This window comes from Salmo salar, chromosome 26, assembly GCF_965601325.2.
Source record: "Salmo salar chromosome 26, fSalSal1, whole genome shotgun sequence".
NCBI lineage: Eukaryota > Metazoa > Chordata > Actinopteri > Salmoniformes > Salmonidae > Salmo > Salmo salar.
Window position 1 is genome coordinate 42621619 of NC_138316.1, and position 15946 is coordinate 42637564.

Genomic DNA, 15946 nt, shown 5'->3' on the forward strand with positions numbered 1-15946 from the left:
AGCACGTAATGATACGCTAACAAAGCATTTGTAACCTGCATTTGCCACGACTGAGCACCACCACAGATCCAGAAATATTGTTGTTTTATAATGCAAGAAGTCATGCTCTTATGAGAACCTGCTTCATTAGCTTAATTATAGCCTGCAGTCTGCACACACAGACACACACACACACACACACACACACAAAGTCCCCTAATCTGCAGTAAACAAAAATACATTTGTTATTGATTTGCTCAATGCATTTTACATTGTGAATGTTTCATCTGGAGTAAATATGTCTGAAAATACCACAATTACCTCGCTGTTTCTCAGGTTAATGAGTACAGCTCCCAGCCCGGTTGTACACAAACAGAGTAGGACACACTTAAACATTGGTCTAGTGCTCATAAAAATGGGATTCTGGTACTGCTGTCATGAAATCAGATGTGTTGTACGTTTTCAGCCAGGTCACAGCCTATGTTGAACAGGGATGACTCAAGACTTTTTTTCTTCTCAAATTAAAACAGGCCAAAAAAGAGCAACATGAGAACTCATATCACAACATGAGAACTCATATCACAACATGAGAACTCATATCACAACATGAGAACTCATATCACAACATGAGAACTCATATCACAACATGAGAACTCATATCACACAACATGAGAACTCATATCACATCATCAGAACTCATATCACACAACATGAGAACTCATATCACACAACATGAGAACTCATATCACAACATCAGAACTCATATCACACAACATGAGAACTCATATCACACAACATGAGAACTCATATCACAACATGAGAACTCATATCACACAACATGAGAACTCATATCACAACATCAGAACTCATATCACACAACATGAGAACTCATATCACACAACATGAGAACTCATATCACAACATCAGAACTCATATCACACAACATGAGAACTCATTAAGGCTGCAGGTAGCCTAGTGGTTAGAGCGTTGGACTAGTAACAGAAAGGTTGCAAGATTGAATCCCTGAGCTGACAAGGTAAAAATCTGTCGTTCTGCCCCTGAACAAGACAGTTAACCCACTGTTCCTAGGCCGTCATTGAAAATAAGAATTTGTTCTTAACTGACTTGCCTAGTTAAATAAAGGTAAACTAAAAAAATAATATCACAACATCAGAACTCATATTACAATGCCACTTGAGAGGGTTCAACATAAGTTTAGTCTAATTATGCAGAAATTCAATGTTAGTGACTGAATACAACAGACTAGATCTTGGTCTCTGGATAGCAGGTAGCCATCGCACCTCTGCTAATATTCATACAGAGTTGTAGCATCCATCCACATTCCACAATATACCTTGTAGCCTATAGCTGTATACATAATGAATCAAAACCTCCTTACCAGATCATTTGAAACTGAGGGCCATATATGATCACAATTTATGTTTTCACAACTGTTTTTGCTTTGAAGCATATTGAATGAAACATACTTTTATCCTATTTAGTTAAAATAACAGACAGATCACTTAAAATGACTGTATATGTGCATAACCGCGACCCCTAACGTCAGATATCTGAATCTGCCAATGAAAAAAAAAAAGATAATCTTCGATTTCATTGGCCATTGCCTTTCTCACCGGGGCCTCTCACTGGTTCGTCAAATCTCCACCCTCTCGTACTGTCTCGCGGTGTCAGAGTGCTAGCAGTGAGAAGCAGATGCGCGATTGTGTCCACATTAAATGTTGCGCGAAGGTAAGGCATACTGCCTCTTGTGAAAAGGAACATTCAGAGAGAAGCCAGCTATCTACCTAACCTGCACTGAAGTCATTGATTTCAGCATCCCTGGATATTCAGCACTATATCTGAACAGGACATTTATTGAGCTTTTGTCGAAGGTAAGTCACACATCTTTCAGCATTCTCTGTTTATTATTGCCCATGTAATGCTAACGTCTGTTTGCAATAATTTTCCATTCTCCACATACACAGCCAGCTGCTAGTTAGGACAACCGTCATATGTAGTGCCTTGTTCAGACAGTATAGCAACGGAAATGTCTCTATTTGCCGTACTAGCTTGTTTGCTAGCTAAGTAGCTAGCTATCATTGTATTTGATAGGGTGCATTGAAGTTACATGTACAAGTTAGCCTGCCAGCTAGCTCGCTAACGTTACAGTAGTGGACTAGCCAGCAATGTTTTAAGACATCAGCTGGCAGCTACGTTAGCTTCTTCTGGTAGACACACTCGTACAACCACAGCGGGTAACGTTAGCTAGCTAGCTAGCTAGCTATATGTTTTGCAAGTTGCACAAAAACACTAACTAGGTATGTTTTTCAGTGTAAAGGGATAAAGAAAAGAAGGAAAGCACATTTGGGTAACTTAGCAGTGTTCACCCTCTTGACATTCTAGCCAGCTCCTGCTACGTGGCCAGTCTCTCATGCGTTCAACTCTGAACTTCTGAGTTTAGGCGAGTAAACTAGCTAACTATTTCCAACTACCAGACAGTACAACGTTAACACTTGAGTTATCCTGTCTGTATAACCACCCAACCCCAATCAAAGTAGATTTTACCCTCCTCAGTCCAGTTTTAGAGTTTGGCTATGCCACCATAGTATAAAACTAGTCAAATTCATCTAAGGGTCTTTTCACATAGTCATCTTTAAAGCGAACTCTGGGATTTAAAAAAAGAGCAAATAACTCAGTTCTTTGTGTTCACACTAACCTTGCATTTTAATGAGGACTCAACTATTTTTTGCCAGTTCACTTCACCTATTTTGTGATCCGAGTCACATTGCTATGTTTAGAAAGGACCCAAGATCTTCTTCCAATATTCATTCAATGCACTCTGGGTTTTTACAAATGGCAGGAAAGCCATTCAATCAGAATGTGTCATTGGACAGCAAGATATACCTACTTACTTTGTTGGAAGCTGATAGATTGCATTTAGTTAAAAGATGAGACATAATCATTTTAATCAGAAGATGCTATTAACATGTAAATATTATGGTAACAGAATAAATAGCAGAATAACTGCAGATTAAATAATGCTGTCATTGAAAATTGTAAACCCAATGTAGGGTACTGCCCCTTTCGAGAGCTAGAATAAATGTTGTACCCTAGTTTGTGATTCTCACCAAATACAGTATATTATTTCCTCACACTATTCAAACCCCACAATCGAATAAACCGTCTATGAAGCTCTCTTAGCCTATAGATCACATATTGCAAAACAATTATCTGAACTAAACTCCACACATTTTAAGGCATTTCTGTGCGTTCTTGACAATCGCTAATCAATATCCAAAACAGAAAAAAAAAATCCACAAACCTGCACGTCATCCCTCTTTTGTGGCACTAATGTGAGGGTTTATGTCAGGGAAAACGGTGTTTCAGTAGTCTAGTGTGTGGTGCCGGAATAACGACATGTAATCCTGGGGAGATTTTTGTTCACATTACCCCAACAAAGTGAAGCAAACGGAGCTCAGACCAGCTCTGAAGATTGTTTCGGTTCACTTCGAGGGCTCTTTTGAGGGGTCTGAGTTCCTTTGGAATGTTCACACTACAATTTTTTTTGCAAATGGCATTGAGTTCACCAAAATTGTCTGAAAGGGACCAAGTGTGAAAACAATGTTTGGCACCCCTGATCTTTAAAAAAGACACCACTTTTCAAAAATAAACTGTCACACACCCCAGTCAATTCTATTCTATCCAGCCTCTTCACCAACTAAAGGAGATTCATCCAGCTTTACGTTGTCTTGTCAAACTGTTTCTGCAGTCTTGGATACAGTGACTTTTTGGGGCTTTTGTGTGCACTGGCTGAGCCCACTTGGCTGTTGTGACTGCATCTCTCTGGTCTGAGAAGCAGTCTTTGCTCTGTGCACTCTAGCTAGCCTAATGCCTTCACAAAGTCAACACAATTTTACTTTTTCAACTTTTTTGTTACAGCCTGAATTTTAAATGGATTAAATTGAGATTGTGTGTCACTGGCCAACACTCAATACCCCATAATGTCAAAGTGGAATTATTTATATATATATAAAGCTGAAATGTCTTGAGTCAAGTATTCAACCTCTTTCTTATGGCAAGCTTAAATAAGTTCAGGAGTAAAAATTTGATTAACAAGTCACATACATTTGCATGGACTCACTCTGTGTGTAATAATAGTGTTTAACATTTATTTTATAATTACTGCCTCAGCTCTGTACCCCGCACATACAATTATCTGTAAGGTTCCTCTGTCGAGCAGTGAATTTCGAACACAGATTCAACCACATAGACCAGGGAGGTTTTCCAATGCCACGCAAAGAAGGGCACCTATTGGTAGATGGGTAATACAAAAAAAAAGCAGACATTGAATATCCTTTTGAGCATGGTGAAGTTAATAATTACGCTTTGGAGGGTGTATCAATACACCCAGTCACTACAAAGATCCAGACGCCCTTCCAAACTCAGTTGCCAGAGAGGAAGGAAACCATTCAGGGATTTCACCATGAGGCCAAGGGTGACTTTAAAACGGTTAGAGTTTAATGCTGTGACAGGAGAAAACTGAGGATGGATCAACAAGATTGTAGTTACTCCACAATACTAAACTAAATGACAGTGAAAAGAAGGAAGACTGTATAGAATATAAATATTCTAAAACATGCATCCGGGTTCCAATAATGCACTAAAGTAAAACTCTAAAATGTGGCAAAGAAATTAACTTTTTCCTCAATACAGGGCACTATGTTTGTCGCAAACATCACGGAGTACCACTTCATATTTTCAAGCATGGTAGTGGCTGCATCATGTTATGGTATAATATTAATCGGCAAGGACTAGGGAGTTGTTTTATGATAAATAGAAACAGAATAGAGCTAAGCAGAGGCAAAATCCTAGAGTAAAACCGTGTTCAGTCTGCTTTCCAACAGACACTTGGAGACAAAATCACCGTTTGTGTGTGTGTGAATACATTCTTTAGGCACTGTATATGCCAAACAATGGTTTGGCCTTGGCAGTGTGCACTTTTGTCAGTGAGTCAGCGACTGTGATTTGTAGTTCACGTGTTCTTCCAAATCCATTTCAAAGTCCTCTCTCCAATGAGTGTCCTTTATCAGCACATTTTGTCATACTTTCTTGAATTATTCTTTCTGTGATTGAAGTGCAGAGCTAGCTGATGCTGAAAGGAACGGTGCATCAGTTGCTATTCAGACTTCCAAAAGAGACTCATCAGTGGAAATGCCTTTTCATTCATAAGCACTTTTTAAAAGACCTGGGGACTACATTCTCTGGAAATGTGATGAATAATGGGCTCATTGGGTTCAGAGTTTAATTTGAGATTTCTGTTGCAGCCAATGTTCCCTCTAAGCTGTGTGCGAACACGCAGTAGTCCCGAGACGCGCATCTCCCTGGGACTGCAGTGCAGAAATATCAGCCCACAGAGAGTAGCTTGAGATTAAACTTCACTCAACTTTCTAGAGCAGTGGTCACCAACCGGTCGACCGTCAAACATTTCTGTAAAAACCCTGATGATAAGTCCTTGTTTTTTTTTTTTTAAATGTATTTGTCTCCTGCTGTTGGCGGTAGGTGCACCCGGGTAGGGGAACGGTTGCCATTTTGAACCATTTCATCTGTCTGAAGGTACAAACTCTCCCTTCCCGGCGGGCCCAGAAAGCAAATCAAGTGCATTAAAGGCCTACCGCTGTCCAATCGGTTGGCGCAGATGATCGTGTCTGCAGTAACATCGCAGGCATTAAAGAAAGCTAAAGCAAAGTTGGTACTGTGAGATTTCAAAATGTTTAAAACCATGAGAGGGGCTCAATGAATACAGCAAAGTGCTGCTGTTTTTATGACTGAGTTCATGTTTAAGTTCTTACTCAGCACTGTCAACACTTTGTATTTAACACTTTTTTTTATAAGCCATGAAATGTGTGTTCTTCCTATTTCCACTCAATGCTACAACAAGCAGTGCAGTAGTAATGAATGAGTAGGAAAGTGTATCTATAGGCTTGCGTTGTTTGGGTCTTTAATATCAAGGAATATTTCACTTTTTCTCTGTTCATAGGAGTAACAACATGAATTTGTGCATGAAGCAGAAATAATGCAGTGTGACTCGAGTTTCACCATCAGCTGGAAGACAGTGTCTCTTTTTGGTCAGTGTATGAAAGGTAAAGTGGAGGGGTGTTGAGGCGGACCCTCAGTCTGCTGCTCTCACCCTCCGCTGAGAATGACCATCAGATGCAGGCACCATCAGCAAAGTATTTAAATATATGCTCACTGAGCTGTGCTTCACAAGTAATATCACAACGTATCTATTACAGGTGTGATCATATAGCCTACCTCAAATATTGAATTATAAACTGGGTGGTTCGAACCCTGAATGCTGATTGGCTGACAGCCGTGGTATATCAGACCATATACCATGGGTATGACCATTTTTATTTTTACTGCTCTAATTACATTGGTAACCAGTTTATAATAGCAATAAGGCACCTTGGAGGTTTGTGTTATATGGCCAATATACCACGGCTAAGGGCTGTCTGCAGGAACTCCGCGTTGCGTCGTGCTTAAGGACAGCCCTTAGCCGTGGTATATTGACCAAATACATTTTAAATTCAGTTTTTAATAATTCCTGTCATTTTAATCCTAGTAAAAATTCCCTGTCTTAGGTCAGTTAGGATCACCACTTTATTTTAAGAATGTGAAATGTCAGAATAATAGAGGTGATTTATTTCAGCTTTTATTTATTTCATCACATTCCCAGTGGGTCAGAAGTTTACATACACTCAATTAGTATATGGTAGCATTGCCTTAGTATTTGGTAGCATTGTTTAACTTGGGTCAAACGTTTCGGGTAGCCTTCCACAAGCTTCCCACAATAAGTTGGGTGAATTTTGACCCATTCCTCCTGACAGCTGGTGTAACTGAGTCAGGTTTGTAGGCCTCCTTGCTCGCACACGCCTTTTCAGTTCTGCCCACACATTTTCTATAGGATTGAGGTCAGGGCTTTGTGATGGCCACTCCAATACCTTGACTTTGTTGTCCTTAAGCCATTTTGCCACAACTTTGGAAGTATGCTTGGGGTCTTTGTCCATTTGGAAGACCCATTTGCGACCAAGCTTTAACTTCCTGACTGATGTCTTGAGATGTTGCTTTAATATATCCACATCAATTTCCTTTCTCATGATGCCATCTATTTTGTGAAGTGCACCAGTCCCTCCTGCAGCAAAGCACCCCCTCAACATGACGCTGCCACCCCTGTGCTTCACTGTTGGAATGGTGTTCTTCGGCTTGCAAGCCTCCCCCTTTTCCTCCAAACATAACGATGGTCATTATGGCCAAACAGTTCTATTTTTGTTTCATCAGATCAGAGGACATTTCTACAAAATGTATGATCTTTGTCCCCATGTGCAAACCGTAGTCTAGCTTTTTTATGGCGGTTTTGGAGCAGTGGCTTCTTCCTTGCTGAGCTGTCTCTCAGGTTATGTGGATATAGGACTCGTTTTACCTATGGATATAGATACTTTTGTACCTGTTTCCTCGAGCATCTTCACAAGGTCCTTTGCTGTTGTTCTGGGATTTATTTGCACTTTTCGCAGCAAAGTACGTTCATCTCTTGGAGACAACGCGTCTCCTTTCTGAGTGGTATGACGGCTGCGTGGTCCCATGGTGTTTATACTTGCGTACTATTGTTTGTACAGATGAACGTGGTACCTTCAGGCGTTTGGAAATTGCTCCCAAGGATGAACCAGACTTGTGGAGGTCTACAAATTATTTTTTCCCTGTGTCTCAGCTGATTTCTTTTGATTTTTCCCATGATGTCAAGCAAAGAGGCACTGAGTTTGAAGGTAGGCCTTCAAATACTTCCACAGGTACACCTCCAATTGACTCAAATGATGTCAATTAGCCTATCAGAAGCTTCTAAAGCCATGACATCATTGTCTGGAATTTTCCAAGTTTTTTTAGAGGCACAGTTAACTTGGTGTATGTAAACTTCTGACCCACTGGAATTGTGATACAGTGAAATAATCTATCTGTGAAAAATGACTTGTGTCATGCACAAAGTAGATGTCCTAACTGACTTGCCAAAACTATAGTTTGTTAACAAGAAATGTGTGGAGTGGTTGAAAAACGAGTTTTAATGACTCCAACCTAAGTGTGTGAACTTCCGACTTCAACTGTACCACACCACCTTGTGCCTTATTGCTTGAATATAATAAATAAGTCTCTCACAACAATGCATTGGCAGGAAAGACAGTATGCAGTGATAATTGGCTAAAGTTTACTGCACAAACCTTATTACTACAGTACTGTTTTTAATTGGTTAATGTTGCATAGCTTACGTTTTTTAAGTCATGTTAATAAATCTAAGCGGTAGATCTCAGCTTGCATTTTGACTCTGATCTTGACTCAGGAAAGGTTGGCGACCACTGTTCTAGAGTTTTCCCTGTAAACGCTATCAACGTTTCCCTTTACTGTGGCAATTGTGATCGACTCAACGTAATGTTAGCCACTTTCAATGCAACACTACCCAAATCAAAATACATTTACTATAGGCAGAAAGCATCAGAGTAGGATTCTATTGCATTGACATGCACTACTCAGCCCATACTCTACACAGACCTATGCTGCAGTAGGCCTATAGGCCAATACACTGTTGCCATATATGGATGTGTGCCATTTACTTTGAACTAGACTGTTTACAGCATGATCGGTCGTGAGTAAATGCTTTTGTTTTGAGATCAAAGCGAGAGCTGAATGTATCCACGTGTGCACATTTTGTTCATATATTTTGCTAGTTAGTGAGTTAATAACCAAGTTACAAATAATTTGTAGTCAGCAATAGGGGAGTGATTGCTTCCTACAAGAGCACAAAATGTATGCGTTTCTAGACATCTTTGAAAATCGAGTCAGGTAAAGACTTTTTTAAATTTTTATTTTTATTTTTTGTCTTCAAGGGGCAGTGCTGTATTGAGACAGACTTGAAATAAGCTAAGCCAACAGGCAGAGGGTAACTGTTTGATTATCTGTAATAATGGTATGGGAATAATGCATTTTATTTTGTAAAGTTGTTTCTTGCATCAAACAACATTTTCAGTCACCTTGGCCACTTAAAACTATAACTTAAAGTGGGTGCACCCTCAGTGTTCAGTCAACGGGCTTGAAGTTGCACTGAATTTTCACTACGTTCAAGTTTGCGCTCAGCATACTTTACATTTTCTCAGTGCTGGAAAAAAATTAGAGGAAACATTGGCCTCAGCCCTGTCTAGTTTGCAGGGTTGTCTGATCAAGTCGCTTCACCTCAGCAGTTTACAGGACTTGCTGTAGCTGCTTCCCCTTCAGGTCAGGCATGGCTCTAGAAAGAATTTGCCTGAATGAAATGCATAGTCCTTTCCCATCATTGCTTAACCTCTTATGGCTACGGGGCAGTATTTTCACGGCTGGATAAAAAACGTACCCGATTTAATCTGGTTACTAATCCTACCCAGTAACTAGAATATGCATATACTTATTATATATGGATAGAAAACACCCTAAAGTTTCTAAAACTGTTTGAATGGTGTCTGTGAGTATAACAGAACTCAAATGGCAGGTCAAAACCTGAGAGATTCCTTTACAGGAAGTGGCCTGTCTGACCATTTCTGGAACTTCTTTGCCATCTCTATCTTTTACTAAGGATCTCTGCTCTAACGTGACACTTCCTACGTCGTCCATAGGCGCTCAGAGCCCGGGAAAAACCTGAATGTCGTCATCCCAGCCCCAGGCTGAAACACATTATCGCCTTTCTCAAGTGGCCGATCAAGGGACTCTGGGCTTAGGCGCGTGACCTGGCCGCCCCCGTCTTTGTGATTTTTTTATTTTTTTCCTCTGTTTGCCGAAAAGGAGATTCCCGGTCGGAATATTATCGCTTTTCTACGAGAAAAATGGCATAAAAATTGATTTTAAACAGCGGTTGACATGCTTCGAAGTACGGTAATGGAATATTTAGATTTTTTTTGTCACGAATTGCGCCATGCGCGCGACCCTTCTTTACCATTTCGGATAGTGTCTGGAACGCACGAACAAAACGCCGCTATTTGGATATAACGATGGATTATTTTGGACCAAACCAACATTTGTTATTGAAGTAGCAGTCCTGGGAGTGCATTCTGACGAAGAACACCAAAGGTAATGAAACTTTTGTAATATTAAATCGGAGTTTGATCAGGGCTAAACTTGGTCGGTGTCTAAATGGCTAGCCGTGATGGCTGGGCTATCTACTGAGAATATTGCAAAATGTGCTTTCACCGAAAAGCTACTTTAAAATCGGACATATCGAGTGCATAGAGGAGTTCTGTATCTATAATTCTTAAAATAATTGTTATGTTTTTTGTGAACGTTTATCGTGAGTAATTTAGTAAATTCACCGAATGTTTGCGGGGGGTATGCTAGTTCTGAACGTCACATGCTAATGTAAAAAGCTGTTTTTTGATATAAATATGAACTTGATTGAACAAAACATGCATGTATTGTATAACATAATGTCCTAGGTGTGTCATCTGATGAAGATCATCAAAGGTTAGTGCTGCATTTAGCTGTCTTCTGGGTTTTTGTGACATTATATGCTAGCTTGAAAAATGGGTGTCTGATTATTTCTGGCTTGCTACTCTGCTGACATAATCTAATGTTTTGCTTTCGCTGTAAAGCCTTTTTGAAATCGGACAGTGTGGTTAGATAAAGGAGAGTCTTGTCTTTAAAATGCTGTGAAATAGTCATATGTTTGAAAAATTGAAGTTTTTGTATTTTTGAGGAATTTGTAATTCGCGCCACGCCTATCATTGGATATTGGAGCAGGTGTTCCGCTAGCGGAACGTCTAGATGTAAGAGGTTAATCAGGTCCTGTCTGAAACGTGAATATGGAAAGATCTGCCTGTCTTGACAAGAGCAGGATAGTCAACCACAGCTGTTTTCCTTAGCAGGTGTCTGCAATCTCTGCTGTTTCAGTGGGATGAACTTCTGGACCACATTGGTCTGAGCGGATATTGTTTCTGTGTTCTTACAAGAATTCTTACAACTCTTATGCATGGTGCTGTATTGACTGTTTTGCTAATTCTCTTGAGCCTGGCTCCACCTCTAAGTGAGGTTTTTTCAATATTTTAGATGTTGCGAACACACTAAATTGTAATTCCTGCATTTATTTAGAAACGAATGCATTTACAGCTTTGATTAATGCAGCATCAGTGCTAAGTTGATTCAACAGCAATCTTTAGTTCTGGGGCAAATGTTCAGTTAATTACAAAGCTTTTTTTCCTCTGTGGCTCTCTGTGCTATGTGAAGTAGACCTGTATTAAGGGTGCAGTAGCTGGAGAGGCAGGTGCTGATTGCAGCCAGAGGATCCAGCTACTTTACGAACAGTGGACAAATGGCCTCTACTCTACTTCTCCAGTCAGCTGCTGGTGTCATCTCTTTCCTCAAGGGGCTCAGTTCTGGGCGCATCAGGGCAAAATGCTGAATTATTTTATAAAGTCATTGGGAATACATGGGTCTTTTGATGTGCTTTAGTGGTGGCAGGCAGCCTAGTGGTTAGAGCGTTGGACTAGTAACCGAAAGGTTGCAAGATCGAATCCCTGAGCTGACAAGGTAAAAGTCTGTCGTTCTGCCCCTGAACAAGGCAGTTAACCCACTGTTCCTAGACCATCATTGAAAATAAGAATTTGTTCTTAACTAACTTGCCTAGTTAAATAAAGGTGTAAAAAAGAAAGTTAACCGAAAAGTCATGTTTGAAACATGTAGGTGAGGCTAGCTATTCGCTAGGACTACATCAGGCCCAATGTTAAAGGCCTGGCCTGTAGTCTATTTTATTTTAAATGTTGCTGTTATTTCAGTCATGTTATTCAGACTACTTGAGAACTGGAATAGACTACGTAGGTGGTTAATGCCCCCAGTGTCTGAACAGATGTGAAAAGCAACATTAGCCAGAGCACTAGGCTACATGCGTGAGGAACCTAGGTTCTGTAGGCTAAATGGTGTGGGGGAATGTAGTGTTCAGGGAAGTGTTGGCGTCTCTAATTTGCATGATGAACTAAATTAGTTCTGGTTATCTCAGCTTACCACCCCATTCTATTGGGAGCAGTTATCATCTTGGCTAAATTAATGAATGATAAGTTGAGCTGATTATCAGACTGTCAAAAAGTAAGCTAATTATAGTGTGTGTGTGTGAGGCTTTTGTATCAGCTGCATTGCATTATCCTAAAGAGAGACTGTACCGTCTAGCTTCCTGCCACAGATATACACATTTCTTCTGTTTTTCCCCTTTTATTGTTTGAAGGAGTCTTGGTAGTTCTACTTCCTGTTCCGTAGCTTTGGAAAGCAACCCTCAACAATGGGCTGCTTTTATGAGCTTTGAAAAGTGCCAGCTGAAGAAATTGTATTGAAGGAATGCTAACATTTCTGTGCCCTGAGGAGATGCCATTGTCTCTGGGGTGTTTGCCTGCCACCCATCAAAGCAGAGTCCTAAAGCATACTGAGTGGCTTTATGACACTTGTTTGGCTTTGTCCTGCCCTGTGGTGGTTTGCTGGGAGGTTATCAGAGGTGGGGCGTCTGGGGCCAGGCATACAGGCAGATGGCCACTCTGTGCTGCTCATACCCTACTGGAGCACACTAGGAAATCCTCTAATTGTCATGTCCTTTTGGGATGTGGCAGTGCTTGAACTTCTCCCTTCCTGTTTTCTGGCTAAATTGCGTTTCAAGGACCCACGACCATGTTAACTCGTGCTCTTAACAAATTGTTCCATCGGCTTGTTTTCAGTAAGGCTTACCTACACGGTGTCGACCCTAAGTCATTGTCATCAGTGACAAGTGTATCTAGCGAACAACCAAACCATTATTTAAACATAATACAACTTAGTATGCTGCAGTGGTTTAAATATCCAATTTTAACAATATAACAGCTTTTTCACTAATGTATTTATGAAATTTAATTAACCCAAATCTCTTGGAAATGTAAAAGTCAACCTGTCTTTCAGGGAAGTCTTTTGAATACTGCACGAATAATTAGAGAAATGGGCTTGGTCCTAGCAGCAGTGTAGCCTAATAATGATGCAGCATTTTTACTAACATTCCTAAATCTCTTCTTATTGTCTAGGTTGTATGGAAACGTGAGCTGTAGCTGTAATCAGTGGCTCATGTGACTTCTGTCTTGGTAGTTACAATAGTTCCACGTTTCAACCCGTAGCCTACACACACACTCATCAGCAACCCTGCTTCCAAGAGCGACAGTTTACAACCAATGACACCAACCCCGTCCACGCATAATTAGCACTTAGCGGTATGTCTTGATAATCGCGAGTCTCACCTGCAGTGCCTTGATAAGATGCAGAACTTTCCCTCCTGTTCTCCTTTAACTTTTGCTAAAGCTTTGGGGAGTCTGCCAAGGCCCACCAAGTGCTTTGATTAAGAGGCATATGATATTTCAGTGGACTAATTATACTGGAAGGTGCAAGGGGAATTTTTAATAGGGAGTTTGGCTGAGAACAGGTCTCAAGCACAAAGGAAGCTGAAGTGAAATGGGAAGAAGTAAATTGGCCTTCACCGATTTTCAGAACGCCTTTTCCGCTGTCTTTTTGTTTTACTGCAGCACCTCTTAATGAGCGTCCGTAGGAGCCGTTCCATGTAATTTCAGCAAGCCATGACACCCACCATCTCAGACCATACTATTTATTTTCATCATGAGCAAAAGCAAATGGCTCTCTACCCAAAGTTGCAAATAAATTGTTGTGATCTGTTCAATAAACATGAGACCAGTGACATTTATAAAAGCGTGTAGCAGGAACAGTGGCATCTAGTGGGCAGAACCTGGTATTTTCACACATTTTTGTTAAATAATGCAAGTGACTTCAATGGCCAATTTCTCAGAACAGGGGAAAAACCACCAGGTTAACAGGGAATACATTACATAGTGTGACGAAACAATACTCCAAGCCGTAGCTCCATACTACTTGTTAGACATGGGGAACTGATAATGGTTGTTGGGGAGGGATTGGCATGGGGGGGGTCCATGGGTGGCTTTTGATCATGTTATTGGATTCCTCATGACTTACAATAATTATGGTCCAAATTGGATGGTAGGTACTATATTTATTGAGTTCTATAAATTAAAAGGACCAATTTGGGTGTAATCAATTAGCTTATTTTCTCAGACCAAATTATATTTCAACCAAATAATGTTTCAGGAATGTTAATCTTATTTCTAACTACAGGAACAATTTCAACACGACCCGTAGCCATCTTCAAAGGAGATTTAGAAAAAATAGGCACACGACTCTTGGTAAGACTATGGGCCTGTGCAGGCCTGGCCAACTAGCTGGGCCTCATTTGGTTGCCTCAGGACCTCTACTCTAAAATGTTGGGTCACTGGCCTGTTCCGTGGCTGCCTTTAAAAAAAATGTATAGGCTCACTGTCAACCAGACACTAATAGGTAGACTCATAATCTGCCCCAATGCTTCAGTCACTTGAGTCGGCTCATCGAGGGGGTTTAGTCTCTGATACCGTGAGTGGAGCGTTAAGCCAGGCGCCCCATCGAGACTAATAATAGTGTAGTGCTGGAAGGCCCTGCCCTACTTTGGCTCCTAGCTGGACACTTCCTGCAGCCCTCTGGTACACAAGTCACTCCGGTCATTTTGATGGCTGGGTTACTGGCTAACTAACATTGCTGTCAGCAAGACTGCTAAAATGGATCATCCAACTGGGCTTCATTCAGCCCTGCCATTAAAGTTCAACACAGTTGTGGTAAAACAAACGTGCAAAGTTTTCTGTACTTTGCAAGAACCAAAAGGAGCCATGAATATAAACGCTCTAATGGATTGGAGACATTTTGAGAGATCGATAAAACCTCAAATCCAGCAAAGGTTTTACGGTGCCCTCGCAATCAATACGCTGCCTGTGTTGCTGGTTTGAAAAGGGCAACACAGACAAACACAGGGTTAACGGTGCAAAGTTTACCCAGTTCTTGAGGGGTGGATACTTTTGAGGGGGTGGAATTTAGCAGGAGGTGAGATCTGTTTGCTGTGGATGGTTTCCATAAGAGTTCCCCGGTCAGTTCATTTGTTGAGTCACAATGGGGGTGTGACGATCCCTATTGATAGTTAATTTGATGCGTCTCCATGACACATGGCTCCAGTTTCCAATAGTGTCTAGAACAGTAGTTAATAAATACATGACTGATGCAGAAAAGACTAGGGGAAGTTTTTTAAAGTGCTCATGATGTCTCCAGTGTGTTCTGTTTTGAACTGAAGCATGCAAGCCTGCATTCAAACTGTGGAAGTTACTCCCATGTCCTGATTTGAAGTGTGCATGGATGACTCCCCATCTCGCCACTTCATTGTACAATGGTCTTTCTGTTGAGGCCCTTTTGCTTTAGGGCCACTTTGTCACCCCGGAACGACAGCAGAGCTTCTGGGAGCCAAGAGATGTCAGGAAGGGCTAGGCCATTATTGTCTCATCAGAGAGAAAATATGGGCTTGAGAAACTACACACTTTCACCCACAGACTTCTGTTTTCTGAGTGGTTTCTGTGTAGTCAATGGGCATTCATATCACATTTTAATGTTGATGTAATGGGTGATTCATGATGTTTAACATTTTTGAACAGCGCTTGGTGTTTTTTTTTTTTTTTATGGAGTTGTTGATGACATGGTGCAACATCCCATAGTCAGCTGATTCAGTGTGGTGGTGACCATGCATCATTGAGAGCCTCATTTAATTCAAACAGCTGTCCAATCATTTCTATATATTTTGTACTGAATGGTTCCTTTTTATAACTGCTGTATGTTGTCTAACTAAATATTACCATGGAGTAGCCTAAATGTGTGACATTGCTCATTTTGCTATCATCATGGGTCTTGGTGAAATACAAAGTATTACACAACTTTGTAAGACAGACTATTTCCTCTTTCGAACATCACTTGTTTTCCCTAATGCCATTTTTTTTTCTGAGTACTGGCTCTTGGAAATGTG

At 40.7% G+C, this 15946-nt stretch overlaps 1 protein-coding gene across 1 annotated transcript in view; it reads left to right on the forward strand.

Annotated features, from left to right (window-relative positions):
- The first annotated feature begins 1667 nt into the window (after positions 1 to 1667).
- LOC106562708 (D-glucuronyl C5-epimerase B) overlaps positions 1668 to 15946 on the forward strand; it is an 81034-nt gene continuing 66755 nt past the window's right edge. Inside the window, exon 1 of the mRNA XM_045708959.2 lies at positions 1668 to 1871. The gene's annotated coding sequence lies outside the window, so the exon portion shown is untranslated. The remainder of the gene's footprint in view (positions 1872 to 15946) is intronic.